Raw genomic sequence first — 6,317 nt, 5'->3', positions numbered from 1 at the left:
TATTATGAAAATCAGGCTCCGAATAATTCTCGTTTTGTTCACACCAGCGCAATAATTTTCTCTGGTCTAAAAATAGATAGACTGTAACTTTTGATAAATTTTACCTTTTGTTCCATAAAATATCCATATCTAGACATTATTTGATGCATGATCGAGTATTTTTGAATATGTGTTTCTTTTGCCACCTAACAGCCAAATTTTAAAGGTTATTTTTTTTCTATTATTTACATTGGAACGTGAGCTGTCAAGACAGGAACATGTGGTTTGCCATGTGCTTCTAGACCTTTGTTTACAACAAGATATGAAGTGAATAGAAAAGTGCCAGAAGACAATAGAGAATAAAAATTTTTCGCGGCGGTGGTGGGGTTTGAACCTGCGACCTTATTGGTACGACAACTCCGCCTGGCAGGTGAGAGCGTGGCTCTACCGTGTGAGCTATCCACGAACACAAAAATATTCGTTTCAAACTCAAAGTCATTACTAGATCCCTCTCTCACCCACTTCTTGAGACCGCCGATTCGTTCGTACACCACCATCGCGAATAATTTTGACCAGCAGTTAAGCTTAATAGCCAATATTCTCAACACAAACATATAACATAGAAACGATTGAGACATTGAGTATGCTCCGGTGTATGGGGTGAATTTTTAATTCAGAAAAGTGAGTGGAGCAGGCACTTATGTTGGTAACAACAAGATATGAAGTGAATAGAAAAGTGCCAGAAGACAATAGAGAATAAAAATTTTTATTCTCTATTGTCTTCTGGCACTTTTCTATTCACTTCATATCTTGTTGTTACCAACATAAGTGCCTGCTCCACTCACTTTTCTGAATTAAAAATAGACCTTTGTTTACGTTTGGGGCACCTAATTTTACTGCTCTCTAGTCTGATTGATAGAATTTAGTGGGAAGTAATCGTAAACTTGGCTGGTGACGTCAATTTCGTTCTATCTGAAGGAGGAACGAAATTTGACATCACTCAGCTCTTTGTTGTTTCCTTGAGACACCCATTTTATGAGTAGTTCTTACTAAATTGTATTAATCAGACGATTGATGCTATGCGTTTATAAAAAATACTCCAACACCTGTCAGCCGTAAATAACACACCAACACACAAAAACGGTGTGTAACATTGAGCGTCTACAGACTGAGAGATAGCATTTAGTGATAATTACTCATAAGAATGGCTGGCTAAAAAACATTAACAGAACTGAGAGATGTCAATCTCGTTCCCTCTATAAAAGTTTAAGTGCTGTGTGTTGGTATGTGAGATTTTAAAAACTAAGTATTCACGTAATACACACAATTTGTGGTTATTTGAAGGACCGTGTGACAACATCCAAGATTTTCCTGTAAAAAACAGTGGTTCCCAATTTGGCGTTTCTATGCCAAATTAAAAAAAAAGCACCAAACAAAACTAAAATATATATTAAAAAAAAAAATAAACACGGAAAAAAAACCAACAAAAAAAACAAAACAAATCAAACCCTTAAATAACCCACCAAAAAACCCCCCAAAACAACAACAACAATCAAACAAGACAAAAAGGCCCCCAACAAACAAACAAAAACAAAATCAAAACAAAAAATAAATAACAAGCAAACCAAAAAGAAAAAAAAAACAACAAAAAACAAACAAATAACAAACACAACAAAACAAAACAAATAGATAAACCAAATAGAAAAAAATCCAAAACACACAAAATAAATAGATAAAATATAATAAAACCTGCAGTTTCTTTAAGCCGTTTGGCAATTGGTATTTTGAAATTTTTGGACATTTTTTCTTCAAATCGGTTACTTTCACCAATTTAATGGATAAATTGACAATAATTTAGACAGGAAAGAAAATGTGATTTAAAATTATTAAATAAGAAATTTTTTTTATAGCTCTGGCTGTTGGATGAGAAAATTAAGATCATACAGACCTAGGTATGAACTTGTGTTGTCTAAAAATGATCACAAAAAATCACATTTTGTTAAATATGGCAACAGGAGAGTGGGGGGGGGGGGGGGCAAGAAGAGTAGGCTATACATAAAAAATAGGTGAATAGGATTCAACAGTCGTAACGTCACTTCCTTCCTAATGACGCATGGTAACTTAGAAAAGTGAGTGGAGCAGGCACTTATGTTGGTAACAACAAGATATGAAGTGAGTAGAAAAGTGCCAGAAGACAATAGAGAATAAAATTTTTTTTCGCGGCGGTGGTGGGGTTTGAACCTGCGACCTTATTGGTACGACAACTCCGCCTGGCAGGTGAGAGCGTGGCTCTACCGTGTGAGCTATCCACGAACACAAAAATATTCGTTTCAAACCCAAAGTCATTTCTAGATCCCTCTCTCACCCACTTCTTGAGATCGCCGATTCGTTCACCACCATCGCGAAATAATTTTGACCAGCAGTTAAGCTTAATAGCCAATATTCTCATCACAAACATATAACATAGAAACGATTGAGACATTGAGTATGCTCCGGTGTATGGGGTGAATTTTTAATTCAGAAAAGTGAGTGGAGCAGGCACTTATGTTGGTAACAACAAGATATGAAGTGAGTAGAAAAGTGCCAGAAGACAATAGAGAATAAAAAATTTTTTCGCGGCGGTGGTGGGGTTTGAAAAAAATTTTTTTATTCTCTATTGTCTTCTGGCACTTTTCTACTCACTTCATATCTTGTTGTTACCAACATAAGTGCCTGCTCCACTCACTTTTCTGAATTAAAAATTCACCCCATACACCGAGCATACTCAATGTCTCAATCGTTTCTATGTTATATGTTTGTGATGAGAATATTGGCTATTAAGCTTAACTGCTGGTCAAAATTATTTCGCGATGGTGGTGAACGAATCGGCGATCTCAAGAAGTGGGTGAGAGAGGGATCTAGAAATGACTTTGGGTTTGAAACGAATATTTTTGTGTTCGTGGATAGCTCACACGGTAGAGCCACGCTCTCACCTGCCAGGCGGAGTTGTCGTACCAATAAGGTCGCAGGTTCAAACCCCACCACCGCCGCGAAAAATTTTTTTATTCTCTATTGTCTTCTGGCACTTTTCTACTCACTTCATATCTTATGGTAACTTAGTAACACTGGCTCTAAACTATCGGAACAATGGCGGACGCCGTATGAAATATTTCTCCGGCGAGCTTAAAAGCGTATCCAGAGGAAAAAAAACCCATCAATTTGATCATGTTTTGACTTTTACACATCTGATCACAAGGCATATGAAAAGGGAATGAAAAGTTCTCGCCAGCATGAAGAATAAAAAGTAAAGATTTTCTTTGTTTAGAACCAAGATGGCCGCCGTTGTCGGGCGCGTGACATCAGACTACTGAATCCAATTATCAGTGGTGAGATGTGCATGTTGGAAGAAAAAGTGATCCCGTGACAGTTTATTTTTTTCCCAGACTATTTTTTTTCATTTTCCTGTGACTTATTTGGCATTTAAAAAATATGAATCTGGCAAAGCTTAGTTACGCACAACGAAGGAATGCCAGGTTAGATTATTTAAATCCAAATTGTTTATTTTGTGGATTATTTTTGACATCTTTGGATTGTCATTTTATGGTTGGATTTTAGGATTATTTTTGAATTATTTTGCAAATAAGGAATTGTGATTTTATCTACGCGAACACAAAATCAAATATCAATATCCAACCTTTCTGCTGGCTTTTTCACTTGACAATATAAGTATCTCTAATCTGTTCAATTATCTTTTTTACATCCTTTAGCACAGAGTCCCAAAAATTGCGTGGACGTCAATTAACAAATCACAGAAATTTTCAAAATTATATATTCTTTTCATGCAATAACTAATTTTAGATAACAACAACATAACTCTTGTACTCTTAAAGATTAAACTGAATCCTCTAGTTCAACATAATATTATGTGGTTGCTAAGAAGAGGTGAAAACGGTAAGGGCTGCCTGAAGCCGGTGATCGTAAAATACTAACGAAAGAGTGGAAATGGAAAGGCTACCATACGAAGCCTTTCCATTTTCACTCTTTCGTTAAGAAGAGGTGGAAACATTTATGTGCTGACCTGCAAAGTTTTGGCGGTAGCCAAAGAAATCCTAAGAAATGTGTTGCGCTAACCTAGCTTGGAACTCATTTTTTAATATTTTCTTGTGCTTTTTTGAAATCTGGTTTCGAATACGTAGAGTGATTTGGATTATATATAAAATTTTATCGGGCACTCCTGGCACACCGCAACGCCAGGATTGCCAGTTTGGCATTTTAAATGCCAGATTTAAAAAATCTGGCATTTTTGAAAACCGTTTGGCATTAGAAAAATCATTTGGCATTTGGCATTTTCATTTGGCATTTTCTTTTCTTGTATGTTATACTTCAAATGACACCTTTCCTTAATTATTTCTAAACGCGTAAAAACAAATCTCTTCACATCGGAAAACTTTGCTATTAAAACTGTGATGGATATTGTTTCTATTTTTTTTTTTTGGAATTTTCTCTATAACTTCTTTGGACTCTGCACTTGAACCAGATTCAACAAAAAACATCATAAGAAACACGAAACAGTAAGTTTTCTTAATTGTCAATAATTATTTAACTGTTTACGTATTTACCTTTCATGTTAATGTATTTCTTTTTCATTCTTAAAATCCAACCGTGGTGTAGTGGTTTAGCACTTCACTTAGTAGTCAGTAGGTAAAAAATTACCCCAGCAGGAAATTTAGTATAATTCAAAAAAAAAAAAAAAGAAAAAGAAAAGAAAACACGCAAGCCACCTGGATATGATAGTAAATTGTCTATCAAAAGTGAGTAGTTTTCTTAGTGGGGGTGGGAGTCAACAGACTTTGGCATTTTTTGAGTGTTTTGGCATTTTTTGAGTCTTCCCCTGGCATTTTGTTGAAAAATAATCTGGCAACCCTGCGCACCGCAAACACAAGCTACCAACAACCGTCTGACAACTCACAACTGACCTAGACCCACTTATGTCAAGCATTTTCTTTGTGGGTCATGCACAAGCACAGTTCTTCTTTCTGATGGTTTGCTATTTTACTCCTTTTTACTTTGTTGACAGAAAATGATTTTATTTGGAAGGGAATTTCGAGGGAAAATTAGGCAAGTAAATAAAATCACACTCTCAACATCAAAATAAAAGTTCGCCTCCTCCTCTCCTCCAATAAATAACAATAACAAAACATCCCCTTTTACTCTTATTATCCAGGCGTGCTGTGAATCTACGGAAGTCCTTCCAAACAAAATATTATAATTATTAATCAGTTTAGAAGCTCAATACACATGGCCGGAGGGCGCCAGAAATCAATGGAACTCGGCCTCGATGCTCGACAATGGAATCGGAAGAGCATTGCATAGCTCAACAAGTGTGCTTTTTATTTTCTTTTAAATTAAAGCGAATTTTTATGTTTTCTTCTTCGCCGGTCCACAATGTCTCTATAACTTATAACTCCTGTTTTCAGCCGACAAAGATAAGGCAAACCTCCTCAATACATTTTTCTGTAGTGTATTCACAAATGAGAGAGTGGGGGATATTCCTGATTGTGAAAAACCTGAAGCTGACTCTTCTCTTAGTGACATAATATTCACTTGTAAAGATGTGTGGAATAAGCTTAAAAACTTAGGCTCATCGAAATCCTCTGGCCCTGATGGGATACACCCATGTGTACTAAAAGAACTGGCAGAACAGCTAGTAGTACCTTTAGCAGAGCTGTTCAACAAGTCACTTAGTGAAGGGAAGCTGCCCAGCATCTGGAAAGATGCAAATGTAACTCCACTTTTTAAAAAGGGTGAGAAGAGCAAAGCAAGTAACTATCGTCTGGTGTCATTAACGTGTGTGATTTGCAAAATAATGGAATCCTTGATTAGGGACAAATTAGTCAAATACTTAATGGAACAAAAGTTGCTGTCTGAGTATCAACACGGTTTTATATCAAAACGCTCATGTACCACTAATTTATTAGCTGCTCTCGACTCTTGGATTAGGTATTTGGACAGTGGCATACCTGTTGATGCAGTGTACCTTGATTTCGCCAAAGCATTTGACAGTGTTCCACATCAACGCCTTATTAAGAAACTTGGATCATATGGCATCAGTTCATGTTTGCTGGCTTGGATCTCAGATTTCCTGATTGGGAGAAGACAGCGTGTTAGGGTGAACGGCAGTTTTTCGGACTGGGCACCAGTATCGAGTGGTGTTCCGCACGGAAGCTGCCTTGGTCCAGTTTTGTTTGTAATATTTATTAACGATCTTCCAGACGTTGTGGACTCTCTGTGCCAAATGTATGCAGATGACACTAAGGTGTTCTCTAGAGTAGACAAGGAAGAATTCATAAGTCAGCTCC

At 36.6% G+C, this 6,317-nt stretch overlaps 1 protein-coding gene across 4 annotated transcripts in view; it reads left to right on the top strand.

Moving 5' to 3' along the window:
• The first annotated feature begins 4,892 nt into the window (after positions 1 to 4,892).
• LOC144956645 (uncharacterized) overlaps positions 4,893 to 6,317 on the top strand; it is a 23,978-nt gene continuing 22,553 nt past the window's right edge. For 2 of the 4 annotated variants that reach the window (XR_013641984.1, XM_078887289.1), the window contains exon 1: positions 4,893 to 5,000. The gene's annotated coding sequence lies outside the window, so the exon portion shown is untranslated. Of the gene's footprint in view, positions 5,077 to 6,317 lie in introns of all 4 variants that reach the window. The other 2 variants (XR_013641986.1, XR_013641983.1) reach the window with 2 other exon arrangements.

The sequence above is a fragment of the Berghia stephanieae genome, chromosome 11 (assembly GCF_034508935.2).
Source record: "Berghia stephanieae isolate SIO BIC M18660-M18661 chromosome 11, UCSD_Bste_1.3, whole genome shotgun sequence".
NCBI classification, from domain to species: domain Eukaryota; kingdom Metazoa; phylum Mollusca; class Gastropoda; order Nudibranchia; family Aeolidiidae; genus Berghia; species Berghia stephanieae.
This window is presented reverse-complemented; position numbering and strand designations above follow the sequence as displayed.